The sequence below is a fragment of the Triturus cristatus genome, chromosome 2_2 (genome assembly GCF_964204655.1).
Source record: "Triturus cristatus chromosome 2_2, aTriCri1.1, whole genome shotgun sequence".
NCBI classification, from domain to species: Eukaryota; Metazoa; Chordata; class Amphibia; order Caudata; family Salamandridae; genus Triturus; species Triturus cristatus.
This window is the reverse complement of record NC_140582.1, coordinates 280,415,576-280,434,205: the sequence shown is the minus strand read 5'-3', so window position 1 is coordinate 280,434,205 and position 18,630 is coordinate 280,415,576.

Here is an 18,630-nt window from a genome sequence, read left to right as displayed (position 1 = left end):
CAGAAACTCTGTCCATCACCACCCCCTTTTTCCCATATCGATTTTATCCACACTCAGTGTGGGAGGGTATGCTCAGACGTGAGTCCCTTGCTCATTGCACCATCAGGATTCAGGCAAGCCGGGCCGACGAAGGCTGTGATGCCAGAAACCGGTCCCCGGAAGCTTGTTTCCTTCCCAGTATAAGAATTGGCTTGGTAGTTTGGTTTGCCCTGTTCCCATCATGCACTGGGACAGGTACAGGTACAGACTAATTTGCATGTAGCCAGGTTCTGAGCTGGGATGGTGTAGTGAGCTAAAAAACGGTGATGGATTAAAACCATGATCTCTTGACTTGGTAAGAGTATTCTGCATCATTCAGAAACTCTGTCCATCACCACCCCCTTTTTCCCATATCGATTTTATCCACACTCAGTGTGGGAGGGTATGCTCAGACGTGAGTCCCTTGCTCATTGCACCATCAGGATTCAGGCAAGCCGGGCCGACGAAGGCTGTGATGCCAGAAACCGGTCCCCGGAAGCTTGTTTCCTTCCCAGTATAAGAATTGGCTTGGTAGTTTGGTTTGCCCTGTTCCCATCATGCACTGGGACAGGTACAGACTAATTTGCATGTAGCCAGGTTCTGAGCTGGGATGGTGTAGTGAGCTAAAAAACGGTGATGGATTAAAACCATGATCTCTTGACTTGGTAAGAGTATTCTGCATCATTCAGAAACTCTGTCCATCACCACCCCCTTTTTCCCATATCGATTTTATCCACACTCAGTGTGGGAGGGTATGCTCAGACGTGAGTCCCTTGCTCATTGCACCATCAGGATTCAGGCAAGCCGGGCCGACGAAGGCTGTGATGCCAGAAACCGGTCCCCGGAAGCTTGTTTCCTTCCCAGTATAAGAATTGGCTTGGTAGTTTGGTTTGCCCTGTTCCCATCATGCACTGGGACAGGTACAGACTAATTTGCATGTAGCCAGGTTCTGAGCTGGGATGGTGTAGTGAGCTAAAAAACGGTGATGGATTAAAACCATGATCTCTTGACTTGGTAAGAGTATTCTGCATCATTCAGAAACTCTGTCCATCACCACCCCCTTTTTCCCATATCGATTATATCCACACTCAGTGTGGGAGGGTATGCTCAGACGTGAGTCCCTTGCTCATTGCACCATCAGGATTCAGGCAAGCCGGGCCGACGAAGGCTGTGATGCCAGAAACCGGTCCCCGGAAGCTTGTTTCCTTCCCAGTATAAGAATTGGCTTGGTAGTTTGGTTTGCCCTGTTCCCATCATGCACTGGGACAGGTACAGACTAATTTGCATGTAACCAGGTTCTGAGCTGGGATGGTGTAGTGAGCTAAAAAACGGTGATGGATTAAAACCATGATCTCTTGACTTGGTAAGAGTATTCTGCATCATTCAGAAACTCTGTCCATCACTCAGTGTTGGAGGGTATGCTCAGACGTGAGTCCCTTGCTCATTGCACCATCAGGATTCAGCCAAGCCGGGCCGACGAAGGCTGTGATGCCAGAAACCGGTCCCCGGAAGCTTGTTTCCTTCCCAGTATAAGAATTGGCTTGGTAGTTTGGTTTGCCCTGTTCCCTTTTTTTTTTTTTTAAATTTTTTATTGAACAGGCTGATGAGAAAAACGTACAATAATACATATGTTTGTTCACAAAGAGGGAAGAAAAGTCCAGAGAAATAAGCGCATTCAAACTCAGAAAAAAAAAAAAAAAAAAAGCAACACTAGTCCATAAATTCACCCCAAATCTTTTCAAATTTCATCAAGGAGCGGGTCCCCCTAAGATTAGCTAACGAAGCCTCCATTGAGTAGATCTCGATTACTAGTGACCACCAATCCCACACCGATGGTGGATCGGGGCAGATCCAAGCTCTGGCAAGAGTTAGTTTGGCACAAGACATGAGGATTGAAGCCAGAGCATCCTGAGAGAAAGGGGTGGGATAGATATCTAATAGGACGAAGGAGGCAGAGAGTGAGGGGAGCTATATTGATCTAGTTCCAAGAACTTTACGGATGTCTGACCAGTAGTCCTTAAGAGTGGGACAAGAGAACAACATGTGTGCCAGATCAACTGCGTGGGCCGAGCATTTGGGGCATTTAGTATGATCATTCGCGGCGTTGTTAGGGGACCACCTGGAGATGACTTCTGGTGTGTAATATAGCATGCAAGTCGTTCTAAATTGCTGTAGCCTCAAGCTGGAAGAGTGAACACTGCTGTTAATATTGAATAGGGAGCGTTCTATGTCTTTCGGAGTGACATTTGTGTCTAAGACCCTGCTCCATTTGGCGGCTAATTTAGAGCAATCATTTTGTTTGAAATTGGTTAAAAAGCTATAAGTATCACTTATTGCTGATTTGATTGTTGAGGAGTGAAAGTGGGTCCAGATATCGGAGTCTGTAGTTTTAGATATTCGTGGTGTAGTGAGCTAAAAAACGGTGATGGATTAAAACCATGATCTCTTGACTTGGTAAGAGTATTCTGCATCATTCAGAAACTCTGTCCATCACCACCCCCTTTTTCCCATATCGATTTTATCCACACTCAGTGTGGGAGGGTATGCTCAGACGTGAGTCCCTTGCTCATTGCACCATCAGGATTCAGGCAAGCCGGGCCGACGAAGGCTGTGATGCCAGAAACCAGTCCCCGTAAGCTTGTTTCCTTCCCAGTATAAGAATTGGCTTGGTAGTTTGGTTTGCCCTGTTCCCATCATGCACTGGGACAGGTACAGACTAATTTGCATGTAGCCAGGTTCTGAGCTGGGATGGTGTAGTGAGCTAAAAAACGGTGATGGATTAAAACCATGATCTCTTGACTTGGTAAGAGTATTCTGCATCATTCAGAAACTCTGTCCATCACCACCCCCTTTTTCCCCAACCAATAAGCAGCAAGCTCGTGCTTGTAACGCCTCAGCCAATCAGATGGCAGAATTCCCAAATATCGATATCTGTAAATTTTGATATTTCTCAAAAACTACTGAACGGATATACACCAAATAAACAAAAGTGTGCTTTCTAGACCAAGACCCTTCTCCCTGCCAAATTCGGGGTAATTCCGTTCACCCGTTCGACCTGTAGCCTTGTCTAAAGTTTCCTATGGAAATTACCATAAAGAAAACACGTTTTGGGACCCCCCTTTTTTCTCGGCCCCCCCTTTATGAATCACCCCCAAACTTTCAACATAGGAGCTGATATGAACAGAGAATTAGTTTTGAAAATTTCATGAAGATTCATCAAACGAAGCCAAAGTTATAAGCAAAACAAAAAATGTTCTTCTTATGGAAACTTGGTCCAACTATAACTACCTACTGGCGACCGCTAGTAGGTAATATATATATATATAAATGCTCACTTAAAAGACCAATGGTTACAGGGATATTTTAGTTAGGCTCAGATTTCACTTGTACAAAACCAGTGAAATTCATTAGTTATAGTTACCTGAACTAACTACGCCTCCAAAATACACTGCTTATGACCTCACATTGTACATCAGTCATGACATGGTCAGAGACTTCAGTTTTGAGATCTCAAATTGCATCACCGATGATATCATCCAGTGATTGCACATGTGTTCTCTAAAAGTTTTTGTGTGTTGAACGTATCTACTAAGGTACCACATATGTTAAAGTACTATACTTTGTGTACTACTGAAGAGGGATTCCTTTATTTAATATAATTTACGTGACAGTGTGTATCTGTGTGTGAGGGGGTGTCTGAGTGACTGTACAGCTGTGTGAGTTGGTGTGTGAGTGGCTGTATGGGTGTGCAAGTGAGTATCTTAGTAGCTGTGTGGGTAACATAGTGGCTGTGTGAGTGGCTGCATTGGTGAGTGAGTGGGTGTATTAGTGGCTGTATGAGTGGGCAAGTGAGTGGCTGTGTGAGTTGCTGTATGGGTGGGTGAGTGGGTATATCAATGACTGTGTGGGTTAATGAGTGGATGCCTTAATGGCTGTGTGAGTGAGTGACTAGTGGTGCAAGTGGCTGTATATGTGAGTGAGTGGCTGTTTGAATGAATGTTTGTTTAAGTGAGTTGGTGTGTGAGTGGCTGTATGGAAGAGTGAGTGTCTGTGGGATTGGCAGTATGGGTAAGTGATTGGCTGTGTGAGTGGTTTCATGGCTGTATTAATGAAAAAGTAAGTGGTTGTGTGAGTGAGTGTATAGGTGAGTGAGTGGCTGTTTGAATGAATGTTTGTTTAAGTGAGTTGGTGTGTGAGTGGCTGCATGGAAGAGTGAGTGTCTGTGGGATTGGCAGTATGGGTAAGTGATTGGCTGTGTGAGTGGTTTCATGGCTGTCATAATGAAAAAGTAAGTCGTTGTGTGAGTGAGTGATTGAGTGGTTAATGGGTGAGTCAGTGGCTCTGTTGAGAGGCTGTATGGGTGAATGAGTGGGTGTATGAGTGGCTGTATAGGTAAACAACCTAGTTTCTTAATAGCTGTATGGGTGAATGACTGGTTGTATGATCAGGCTCTAGAAGTTTGTGAGTGGGTATGTGGCTCTAGGGACAAGTGATTGGTTGTGTAAGGACTTGTATGGATCTGTGAATGAGTTTGTGAGCGGTTGTGTGAGTGGGCATATAAGAAATTATATATGTAATTCTCACCTGTCGTTTCCACAAGGAGGAGATGCAAGATCTGAAGCAAGGCCTAAACTTCTCACAACCAGCCAAGCCAACCCAACAGTGTCAAAGCTAACACAGTAGAAATGGGGGAAGAAGGGAAACAAAACAAGAAAAAAGGGAAGACACGTCAGCAACGCGCATCAGATATGGATATTTTCATTTAATGGTCCTTATGTGATTCCTGTAGTGGAGATAAGGTATATGAATTACAATGTACATGAATAGGGAGACAACACTGATGCACAATTAGTGTGAGGCTATGGCACAACTACCTGTAAAGGTCCCTCTTCCACTTAGGTCTGTCGGTATCAGCAAACAGAGCCAATGGTATATATCTATATGTAAGAGTAGTTTATTAGTCGATTTATACATAGAACAACAATACAGAGATATATATGGTACAACTAACCTAAGAGGTGATCAGTGTGGAATCAAATTAGCCCAACTTATTCACATCCAACTAAACTAGGAAAAAACAAAAAAACATATTCTCCTGGAATGAATAAGGATAGGAAAATAAAAGCATACACAAAAATATGCAGGGCTAAAGTGAAAGAAAATAAACAAGCCCTATAGGATATTAGGAGACTAATATTATATTTATCTTTCTTATAGCTATCAAGCAAAGTAAACAAGGGAGCAGAATCTCCATGCACAGTGCAGACTTTATCAGATAAGAATTTTGCTTCAGTCATGCAAATCAAAATAAATGTAATCCCTGTGGAGGACATGCATTCTTTGGGGGTAAGTATATTCTTACCTCTTATTTTTCAGGACATATCATGAAGGCCCTCAGTATTGGGTGAATCGCCAAAGTCAGAAAAACATTGTGAAGGCCCATCGGGATCAGGTGAACCACCAAAGTCAGGAAAATGTCAGAAAGGCCTCTGTGGCATCGGGCAAACAGCAGACTTTAGGAAATGGTCATTGGCGATAGGATGTCAACGTCGTGTCAAGAACACCGAGAAGTCCCAGCGGCACTGGTCAACAGCAGCAGACAGCAACAGGATTAAGGTGAGAGTACACCGACGAACGTTGGAGCAAACCAAAAGGAGATCAGGTAAGTGGATAGGGGCAGGAAGGAAGACCCACACACCTCAACTACAACGCGAAGCGTTCTTCTGTCCTATTTAGCCTCTATTGTTCATGTCTTTCTCCGCACACATGTTCGGGACCGGAACAAGCCGACAGTATGAAATTGTGAGTGGGTGTTTGAAGGGTTCTGTGAAAAATGCCATCAGTGATGTCATTTGAGATATCATCAGTGATGTCACTGACCATGTCATGAGTGATTTAATATGTGAAGTCATAAGCAGTGCATTGCTGGGGCATAAGTTATAGTTAGTTCAGGTAACTATAACTGCTGAATTTCACTGGTTTTGTATGAGTGAATTGTGAGCCTAACTATAACGTTCCTTTAACCTTTCGTTTTTTTCAGTGAATTTCTAAGTCATTAAAAATTCATTTTCCTATTTATAACATCCCCGTAACCTTTGTTTTTTTCTGTGAATGTCTATGGTTGTTTAATGTTATTTACTAAATATAACATCCCTGTAGCCTTTGTTTTTTGTGTGAATTTTTACGTTTTTTGCTATTTTATCACCCAACTGTAACCTGTAACCTTTGAAAGTGTGTGTGTGAGTGGCTATATAGGTTGGTGAGAGGATGTGTGAGTGACTGTATGAGTCTGTGAGTGGCTGTGTTGGTCAGTGAGTGGGTGTGTGAGTGTCTGAGTGGGTCTGCTTGTGGGTGCAGGAGCATCTGAGTGGGTCTCTGAATGGGAACAGGATTTTCTGAGTGGGTTTGTGAGTGGGTGGATGAGTGTCTGAGTGGGTCTGTGAGAGCATACAACAGTCTGAGTGGTATTGTGAGTGGATGCATGAGTGTCCAAGTGGATCTGTGAGTGGATGGTGAGTGTTTGAGTGGGTCTGTGAGTGTGTGTGAGTCTCTCATTGGGTCTGTGAGTGGATGTATGAGTGCTTGAATAGATGCATTTTTGCAGAGGGACCCCCATACCACAGCTAAGTGGTCAGGGTATTCCTTCTCTGCCTCATTCTCTTTTTGGTTTATAGGTTTTTGTTTGGGACTCGGCTCAGACACTCACCCATTCAGACACTTTTGCACCCACTCTCTGACCCACACAGACACTCATGCACCCACTCAAAGACCAACTGACTGACTCTCACAGCCAATCACAGATCCACTTACACACTTATCCTCCCATCCACAGACCCACTCACACACTGAGATACCTACTCACAGACCCACTCACTTATACACCCACTGACAGATCTATTGACATTCTCACACACCCACTGACAGACCCTGTGTAGATTAGGCCTGGGCGAAAATTTTGTTCCGTTCGCGGAAATTGCGATAATTTGACATTTTCGCGTTCCGCGGAAAGCGCGAAAATGTCAAAATTTCCGCATTCCGCAGCTTGGCGATAATTTGTTTCTTGCTCGCGCTGTAAAATAATACATTCTCGTGCACGCGATCGCCTTACCTGAATCCCTGCGTTCGCCGACAAGTTTTCTTGATCCGGTCGCGTTCTCCATGAGATGTTGTATTCTTTTCAGCCATTTGCGCTGTCTCGCGACAGTTCGCACCCGCAGTGATGTCATGCATCACGCAATCACGTCTTTCTTCTCGCGATCATGCACCGCGAGACAACTGAAAACAAGATGGCCGCGCCCGCGAGCAACCACATGGGTAAGTTGGCGAGCCGCAACCATGCAGAAAATCTCGCGAACATGCGGGAAAAAAACTTCCGCATCTTTGCGATATTTCCGCGTGTTTGCGATAATTTTTAACATTTTCACGATAATTTGCGAAAGCGGATTTCGCAAATTCCGCCCACCCCTAGTGTAGATCCACAAATTTATTGCGTGGTGACATAGGGGTTGCATTGAGCACAGGGGCGGATTCGAGAAAAAAACAACCAAATTCAGTCTTCTTCACAGAAAACATAAAAAAGGTTAAATAAAAACTAACCATTTAGAAGTGGTATACAAAAATAAAGAATGAAAGGAAGCCTGTGATTTGTTAACTAGAGCAGGATAAGTAAGAGCATATGGTGAAGGATAGACATTTTAGCTGTTTTTCTAGTGAGAGTGGAGGTGGATTGTCAGAGTTGTCACTGGAGACTTGGAATGAAAACAGATGTTAACGACAGAAATGAAACTGGAAGAACAGCAAAGAGCCCACCCATGTACATGGAAACCAACACCCAAAAATAGTTAGTTCTCCAGTGAAGTCTCTGGAAACAGGTTTTAGAACCAGTGGTGCTCTGCTTTCATAGACTGGTGAAAGCTACATCTTCAGTCCAGGATGAACATCCACAGCCTGTTGAAGATGAGGAGTAAGATACACCACCTCAAAGAGAAGAAAGTAATGCCTGGAAGCACTTTACAATACCTTCTGAGGAAAGGAAGGTAACAGTAAAATATGTGCAGTGCAATATTTGTGGCAATCTATTATCCAGAGGAACTGCAAAGAAGTATTCACATGGTACAGGTTCCATGTGGAAACATTTAAAATCAGTTAATGAAAGGGTCTGCAACTGGATGACATCAGAGAAAGCAGGTGCAACAGGACAGTCTGTCTCTATAGCACCCTGGCGAGAACCATCATCAGCTGCAGTCATTACTCTACCAACTGCCTGTGAGATGGTTACTCACTGTGCAAATGCCAGATACTTGTCAATGCAAAAATGTCTTCTGTGGGTGCATTCTTGGATACAGTGAAGAAGCATCGCTCACTAGGTTTTTTTTGGTTCCAGTTGCCAGTTAATGTGCTTTGAACACTGAAACCAATTGCTTCTTTGCATGTCCCTACCTTACCTTTTTGCTTCCCTGTTTACTATTCGTTGAACAAAAAACAAGAAAAAAAACCCCAAAATAATAAAATTACCTTCTACAAAACAAAAACTGTTCTTATAAAAAACACCATCTGATCAAACAAAGAGCTAACTCTGTGTTTTTGTGTCAGTGGCTGTATCTGTGTGGGCCTGGGTGTCTCAGTGGTTGTATCAGGTGTGCATGAATATATCAGTCTGTGCATCGGAGTGTGGCTGGGTGAGTCCGTCGCTGTATCAGTGTGTGCTTAGCTGTGGCTGTGTAGATGTGTGATTGGCTCTGTTATTGAGTACATGAATGTGTGTCTGCGTGTGTCAGTGGCTATATCAGTGTGTGCCTGGGTGTGTCAATGTCCATAACAATGTGTGCCTGGGTGTTTTAGTGTATATATAAGTGTGTGCCTAGGTGTGTCGGTGGCTGTATCAGTATGTGTATGGGTGTTTGAGAGGATGTATCAGTGTTTGGCTGAATGTCTAAGTAGCAGTATAGATATGTGACTGGGTGTGTCATTGGCTGTATGAGTATGTGCCTGAGTGGGTCACTTTCTGAATCAGAGTGTGGCTGGGAGTACTAGTAGTTGTATCAGTGTGTGTCTGGGTATGTCAGTGGCTATATTGGTATGTCCCTGGGTGTGTCAGAGGCTGTATCAATGTGAGATTGGATGTGTCAGTGGCTGTATCAATGAGTACCTGGGTATGTCAGTGACTGTACTGGTGTATAAGTGGATGAGCCAGTCTCTGTATTAGAGTGTGGCTGGGTATGTCACTAGCCACATCAGTGTTTCTCTGGGTGTGTCAGTGTCTAGCAATGTGTTAGACTTTGTATCAGTGTGTGACTGGGTGTGTCAGTGGCTGTATCTGTGTGTGTATGAGTATTTAAGAGACAGTATCAGTGTTTGGCTGGGTATGCAAGTGAGTGTATGAGGGCCCGATTCACAGAACTAACTTAAGACAAAATCCTAAACTTACTACCATTTTGGTATTCACAGAAGGCACTTACTCATTTTGGTATTCACAGAAGGCACTTACTCATTTCGGTATTCACAGAAGTTAGGAGTCCTAACTTTAGGACTCCTAAATGCCTTCTGTGAATACCGAAAGTCTTAAAATTAGGATTTTTCTCAGTTTAGTAGTAGTATAGTTAGGACTCCTAACTTTAGGACTCCTAAATGCCTTCTGTGAATACCGAAAGTCTTAAAATTAGGATTTTTCTCAATTTAGTAGTCCTAAGTCTAAATTGAGAAAAATCCTAATTTTAAGACTTTTGGTATTCACAGAAGGCATTTAGGAGTCCTAAAGTTAGGAGTCCTAACTATACTACTACTAAACTGAGAAAAATCCTAATTTTAAGGCTTTCGGTATTCACAGAAGGCATTTAGGAGTCCTAAAGTTAGGAGTCCTAAATTTAGGACTACTAAATTGAGAAAAATCCTAATTTTAAGACTTTCGGTATTCACAGAAGGCATTTAGGAGTCCTAAAGTTAGGAGTCCTAACTATACTACTACTAAACTGAGAAAAATCCTAATTTTAAGACTTTCGGTATTCACAGAAGGCATTTAGGAGTCCTAAAGTTAGGACTCCTAACTTCTGCGAATACCGAAATGAGTAAGTGCCTTCTGTGAATACCAAAATGAGTAAGTGCCTTCTGTGAATACCAAAATGGTAGTAAGTTTAGGATTTTGTCTTAAGTTAGTTCTGTGAATCGGGCCCTGAGTGTTTTGTTGGGTGTGCCAGTAGCTGTATTGGTGTCGCTGGGTGTGTCAGTGTCTGTATCGATGTTTGCCTGAATCCAATTGTGTTTGCAATTTTTCAGTTCCAGAATGGCTTCTTTCTCCAATTGCAGCAATTCTTTGTTGAAAAAGGCACACTTGGCTTTTCCTTCTTGAAAGAAAATAAACATTATCTCTGCTGCTGTCTTGTTTGTTGGAAACAATTTATTGGGAATGCAACTTTCTAGCAGACACTTTCCCTCTTTAGAAAGAATACCTACTCCAATATCCTTCAAAATATTCCTGTATTCAGTGTCACAGTTTCATCATGGAGCAGTATTTTCAACGCAGGTTGTCCTTTCACAGGTGTGATCTGCAGTAGTTCTCCAAAAACAAAAAAGTGTTTTTCTCCAAATAGTACATCGTAGTCTGTTTTTCAAGTCTGTTGCATTCTTAAAATTTACAAAGGTGAGCATTAAGTTTGAGACCATGGTCAACTCGTCGATGATTAAAAGCTTTACATTTTTTAGCACTCTTGACACTTCATGGCAAGCTTCACCTGATAGCTTTTTAGTATTCACTTTGTTTTCATGCTCTACAGGCACCATCAAAAGTGGATGTAAAGTAATTCCTTTGAAATTATGTGAGCTAATCCAGTGGGTGCTGTTACTACACATGACAAATTTCACTCTGTTGTCTTCAGCAGGAAAGCATTGAGAACTTGTATTAAAAACCTTTTACTGGTGCCAGCTTGACCAGTAACATACAACAGTATAGGCTTAAATGACGTGCATACACACTATTTCTTGTCATGGAGGAATCCATGCTCATCTTTGTCTTTCACCTCCAGATATATTTATTTGTGCTCGCCATTTAGTTGTGCAACTAACTCTTCCAAATCAATAGTTTCAGTCTTGCTAGTTGCATTGCAGTCTTCACCTCATTTATTGCACTGGCAGCTTCATTTAAAATTATTGGCTGTCTAAGAGGATCTTGTCTTACAAGACCTGATCTTTGGCTGCTTTGTGAACTCTCCTCAGTTATCTCAGCAGTAATTGTTTCATTCTGTTCAGTTTCATCATGTAACATTTTCTAATAGTTAGGAAATACTGAACATCCCGTGCTATCCTTTGCAGCTTTGAAGGAGTCTTCATAGCAGTCAAACCCTCCTAGTAATTCTGATTCAGAATGCCAAGGATTAAAGGCTGTAGAAGTGCCAAATAGAAAATCTCTCTTTTTTCCAGGACTCTTGCAACTCAGTTTTCTATGATAAATTGTTCTGCCTTTTCTATGTCGTACCAAACAACCATTTTAACCAACTCCTGCAAATTTACCTTCATCTACATTTTCTGTCACATTGTTTCTATCTCTGTAGATTTGAATTATTTCACAAAGACATAGGGCCCGATTCACAGAACTAACTTAAGACAAAATCCTAAACTTACTACCATTTTGGTATTCACAGAAGGCACTTACTTATTTTGGTATTCACAGAAGGCATTTACTCATTTTGGTATTCACAGAAGTTAGGAGTCCTAACTTTAGGACTCCTAAATGCCTTCTGTGAATACCGAAAGTCTTAAAATTAGGATTTTTCTCAGTTTAGTAGTAGTATAGTTAGGACTCCTAACTTTAGGACTCCTAAATGCCTTCTGTGAATACCGAAAGTCTTAAAATTAGGATTTTTCTCAATTTAGTAGTCCTAAATTTAGGACTCCTAACTTTAGGACTCCTAAATGCCTTCTGTGAATACCGAAAGCCTTAAAATTAGGATTTTTCTCAGTTTAGGAGTCCTAAGGTTAGGACTCCTAACTTTACAACTACTAAACTGAGAAAAATCCTAATTTTAAGGCTTTCGGTATTCACAGAAGGCATTTAGGAGTCCTAAAGTTAGGAGTCCTAAATTTAGGACTACTAAATTGAGAAAAATCCTAATTTTAAGACTTTCGGTATTCACAGAAGGCATTTAGGAGTCCGAAAGTTAGGACTCCTAACTTCTGTGAATACCGAAATGAGTAAGTGCCTTCTGTGAATACCAAAATGAGTAAGTGCCTTCTGTGAATACCAAAATGGTAGTAATTTTAGGATTTTGTCTTAAGTTAGTTCTGTGAATCGGGCCCACTCATTTTCAAGATGTGGACTGTTTTTTGTATAGTAGGTTTCCGGCATGTTTGTTTTATCATTATCTATATGTTCTGGGTCAAATTCTGCAAGGTTGTGAATTTCAGGAAAAAACTTCAACAATCTGTTTCGCATGCATGCTAGGCCTAAACTCAACCAAACTATTCTCCGTGACTTATAGTATAAACTAGCTGAACTCAACTGGTCACAGCATTCCAAAGATCAAATTTCCCTGTGTGAAATCATCTTTAAAATGAAGCTGTACAGTTTCTTTGTTAAAGACATTTCAGCAGAAATCTCTTCCCACAAATCCCTCATCTTCGTCTTTTCAGATTTTGTTATGTATGAAGTAACATAACTATGGTGCTGTCTGCTACAGAATCAATATACATATTGGCATTTCACGTTTCCGCATGACAGGATTGTAGTCGTTTATACATTTTTAAGCTTCTGTTCTCCTCAAGTTGTAGCTCTATTAGGGTGATTTTTGAGTTAGCATATGTCTGACTGCAGACAAAAAGCTGTTGGCTCTTCCTTTTGAAATAACAGGTCTTGGAAATCCAAAATTATATTTAGTGTAAAATGTTCCTTTCGCTCTGTACTTCTGCTGACAGTACTTCCCACATGTATGTGATTGGAAATACAGAACTTGCTGTTTTTGGACTTTTCCTCACTGTCCTTTGGGATAGTACATGTATGATACCACTTATTGAAAAAAAGTACAGACTCATTTATGACTGTTCCAAATTTTGATGCATCTTTAATCCACAACAACATATGAATATAAGGAGCACCTCTTGCATGATACTTTTTACATAAAAAAAACAGTGACTTCTCCAAGAGGTACATCTTTTCTATTGCAGATGAAGGTGAGCATGGCTCGAAATCTGTGGATATAATACCTACAGACATTTGCAGGATCCGAAGAGTAAAAGTCTCCTGATGTCTTCAGATTGATGTCCTTACAATTATAGTTTGCTTCTCTAAAAAAATCATGTAAGTCATCCCATGCATACTCTGCTCAACTGAGGGTCACAAACCAAGTTGGTGCACCTAAATTTTATAACATACATTTTAGTTCACCATGGCAACGATACCAATATTCATTGGACCCATCTTGCCATGCCATAAAATTGATCAAAATGTATTTCAACTTCTTATCTTTTCCATGAATTTTGTTGACAAAATCACTTGTGGACATATTTTATTGATTAACTCCTGTCTTAAGAATATGGTTAACAGCATACTATAGTCCAGACAAATCACTTTCAAATAACAGATGGAATATATATGGAACACTTTGATGAAATCTAGGGTCCTCTGGATATAAACTGGTGGATCAATACTCAGCTGCTTGTATTTGCATTGGGCGGTCATCATACCATCCGCCTACTCCAGTTGAAAATAGTTGTGGAAAACAGCGAGCTTCTAAACTTTATTCCTAGAAACTAATTTGAGCTCCTTTAACTTGTTTCATCTGGTACAGCTCATTGGCATCTTTTGAATGCAGTAGATGGATACTGCAGTGTTAGTAGATTTCTTCAGATTTTGTTCTATTCACTTTTTCAAACTGTGCATTTGAAAGTAACATTTTGTTCCCCATGGAACTTCCATCTGTGAGAACATCTACATTTTTGTAATACATATTATTCTGTTTCAGATAGAATGTAGCATTCTACACTTTATTCACATGCACTAGTTCTTGTAAGATTTTTAGTTTTTTTGTTGGCACACTTTTCACTAGAGTACTATTACTCTCTCTACACCCACAGTTTCAACATTATGTGTAAAATCTGAAGGTAAGTAAACATATTTACTTTTAAGGCCTTTCTGTAGCTTAGTCTGTGTTAGTTTCCCTGTCTTTTTTTCATATGAACTATTGGTTGAAAGTGTTCTATAGATTATATCAATATTGTTTCATAAAGATTTAAAAGTCAAAATTCCTGTGGAATTTCACCCAACTTTAACTTATGTATTGCTCTTGCAGGCATTTTGTTGCTCTCTAATTTGTCATAGCAATACTTATAGATGATATGTGGTGTTGACAAATTGAACCGTTCATTCACAAATAAATATGTAGAGAAGTATATCCACCTTTTCCTCTAGTTTCATGCTCAGATTTTGACAACACATCAACAATTCATGTTTGGCCTTTGCGTGGGTGCACCGACAACATATACAAACATAAGATGGTTTCTCTGTAGAAACTGAATTAAACGTCAATATTTCTCATGCAAAATTATCAGTACTAACATTTGTGTTCTCTTCCTCTACAACTGGACATACTGACTCCTCATTTTCCCCAGACTCTACTTCAGGCCAAAAGATTTTTTTTTTATATCATCATAGACTTTTTCAACCTTTGATACCGTACCATGTAAAAGTGCTATGCTCATTTCTCCTTAACACAATGCTGGACTTTTTACAAAATAAAGTCTTTTATCTACATTTCACATTTTTTAATGATGAACAGTCAAACTTCGGAAATGGTGAAAAGGGCTTCTGCATACTGTCTTGGATAGACAAACCAGTGAATTTCTTTATAAATGAGTATATTTTCTTACTTTGCATGGATCTAATTCTTGCAACTTTGTAATTTTCTGCTTCACATTTATACATTGAAAATGACATAGAAAATGTCTTAATATTTCTATTGATTCCTGGCGAACACTACAAATACTGCTACACTCCCTTTTATAAACAGGGGCATGTCTACATCTTCCTTGTACCTCTTCAGCTATCTCTTCCTCTACATTTCTATGAACCATCTCTTCTTTTGTAACAGGAGTAACATCTCTTACCTCATAACATCGACCAGGTGTTTCAACTGCATGCACTAATGCATTCTCTTGCAAGAAGCTTTCTTCGTTAAAGATTGGCTAAGTACTAGGCTTATGCTTCCATTCGCCTCTGAAGATTTTACAAAAATTATTTTTTAAATAATAAGTCTTTTTTTCTCGCTTTTTCTCTTCATAGACATCAATATTTTGTCCAGTGTTCTCATTTTCTTCAGTATCATAATACATTGTTCCACTTCACAACAAATGCTTTATCAATTACTCTCTCAATAAGTTGTTTTTGCTCCAGTGTTTCCTTTCTCCTCTTATACTGTTTCATGTTACATACCAAATTTTGTATTGCCATACTACCAAACATTTTCAATCTTATTTTCTTAAATTGTTCCTGTCTTCTTGTTAAACTAATTGTATTCATATAAGATTCATAACTTTTGATTTCACTTACTACTGCTCCTTTTTTTAACTGATTTTAAACATTGCTTTTATAAGCATGTTTTTGTACATTTTCCAGTTTTCCACATACTATTTTTAGAAACGTATTCCCTCTCTTACCAGCAACTCTTTTCTCTTTAACGGCGTTCTCCACATTGGGGCCGATTCCGATCCTGTAAAAAGGCTGTACAAATCGTTGTACGGAGCGTTTACCCCATACGACTCGTACCCAGTAAACCTTCCGTACAACCTAGGAAGTACGATTCGTACAGAAAGCCTATTTCCGTACGTTTCGTAAAAAAGCCCGTACGGGTCAAAAAAACCTACGATTCTGATCCGGAACAGCTTGTACGCGACGTCCGGACGTATTCAGGCAGCGGTTTCCGGCCCAGCAAGTACGATTCGTCCCTACGTCACTCCGTACGGCTCATTTTTACGGGAGTCAAACACAGCCGGAAAAGCAGAGTCAGATGCGAACCGCTACGCAACGGAGCCCCGGTACGCGACGTACACACCATGAACCCCGTCGTACGTGTCATCCCTGTCCTCTTGGCACTACGACCTGGTGCACCGCACCCGACGCACACGCCGCAGAAGGTGAGAACAACACCCAGGGGCCAGGGTGGGGGTTAGGGGCAGGAAACAAACCCCATACTCAAAGCCAAACCTATAATATGGAGGCCAAACATTACCACCAGGGTCTGGTCATTTGGGGGGCGTGGCCAGCAACCCCTGCGTACCGCAACAACGGAAGTGGACGTATACGGTGCGTGTCACACGTACCCCTACGGCACCATTAGAACAGTGATACGGACCGTACACACGCAATGAATGTGTGGGTACGGTGCGTACCACACGTATCCCTACGGCACAGTGGAACTGTGATACGGACCGTACACACGCAATGAATGCGTGGGTACGGTGCGTGGCACACGTACCCCTACGGCACCATTAGAACAGTGATACGGACTGTACACACGCAATGAATGCGTGGGTACGGTGCGTACCACACGTATCCCTACGGCACAGTAGAACTGTGATACAGACCATACACATGCAATGAATGCGTGGGTACGGTGCGTGGCACACGTACCCCTACGACACCATTAGAACAGTGATATGGACCGAACACACGCAATGAATGCGTGGGTACAGTGCGTACCACACGTACCCCTACGGCACAGTAGAACTGTGATACAGACCGTACACTCGCAATGAATGCGTGGGTATGGTGCGTACCACACATACCCCTATGGCACAGTAGAACTGTGATACGGACCGTACACACGCAATGAATGCGTGGGTACGGTGCGTACCACACGTACCCCTACAGCACAATAGAACAGCGATACGGACCGTAAACACGCAATGAATGGGTGGGTACAGTGCGTACCATTCGTACCCCTACGGCACAGTAGAACTGTGATACGGACCGTACACATGCAATGAATGCGTGGGTACGGTGCGTGTCATACGTACCCTGTTACGGCACCAGTACATTTGGGATACGAGGCGTACACACGCCAGGAATGTGGGCTTAGAGGACTGGCCCAGCATGTTACCTTCATATTGGTGTGTGTGTAGATCCAGGCCAGCAGTGTACTGCTCCAAGGGGGTGCGTGGGTGGGTGCAGAGGACTCCCAGCAGTGTCCAGATATATGAGGGGTGGGTGCATATGACTCCCAGCAGTGGTCAGAGATATGAGGGGTGGACTCCCAGCAGTGGACAGAGATATGAGGGGTGGGTGCATATGACTCCCAGCAGTGGTCAGAGATATGAGGGGTTGGTGCATATGACTCCCAGCAGTGTCCAGACATATGAGGGGTGGGTGCATATGACTACCAGCAGTGGCCTGCAATATGAGGGGTGGGTGCATATGACTCCCAGCAGTGTCCAGACATATGAGGGGTGGGTGCATATGACTCCCAGCAGTGGTCAGAGATATGAGGGGTGGGTGCATATGACTCCCAGCAGTGTCCAGACATATGAGGGGTGGGTGCATATGACTCCCAGCAGTGGTCAGAGATATGAGGGGTGGGTGCATATGACTCCCAGCAGTGGACAGAGATATGAGGGGTGGGTGCATATGACTACCAGCAGTGTCTAGACATATGAGGGGTCGATGCAGAGGACTCCCAGCAGTGGTCAGAGATATGAGGGGTGGATGCATATGACTACCAGCAGTGTCCAGACATATGAGGGGTGGTTGCATATGACTACCATCAGTGTCCAGACATATGAGGGGTGGGTGCAGAGGACTCCCAGCAGTGGTCAGAGATATGAGGGGTGGGTGCATATGACTACCAGCAGTGTCCAGACATATGAGGGGTGGGTACATATGACTCCCAGCAGTGTCCAGACATATGAGGGGTGGGTGCATATGACTCCCAGCAGTGGTCAGAGATATGAGGGGTGGGTGCATATGTCTCCCAGCAGTGTCCAGACATATGAGGGGTGGGTGCATATGACTCCCAGCAGTGGTCAGAGATATGAGGGGTGGGTGCATATGCCTCCCAGCAGTGGCCTGCAATATGAGGGGTGGGTGCATATGACTCCCAGTAGTGGTCAGAGATATGAGGGGTGGGTGCATATGACTCCCAGCAGTGGCCAGATATATGAGGGGTGGGTGCATATGACTACCAGCAGTGTCCAGACATATGAGGGGTGGGTGCATATGACTCCCAGCATTGTCCAGACATATGAGGGGTGGGTGCATATGACTCCCAGCAGTGGTCAGAGATATGAGGGGTGGGTGCATATGACACCCAGCAGTGTCCAGACATATGAGGGGTGGGTGCATATGACTCCCAGCAGTGGTCAGAGATATGAGGGGTGGGTGCATATGACTCCCAGCAGTGGCCTGCAATATGAGGGGTGGGTGTATATGACTACCAGCAGTGGACAGAGGTATGGGGGTGGGTGCAGAGGACTCCCAGCAGTGGACAGAGATATGGGGGGTGTACATCATCATCAGATGACCACACATACATGGTGGTATGGATGCATCCCTAACTTTGGACTCTGATTTTAGTGCTATTACAACACATCACTGACAGCAGTGTCCCACTCCCAGGCCGATGGATGTCTTTCACA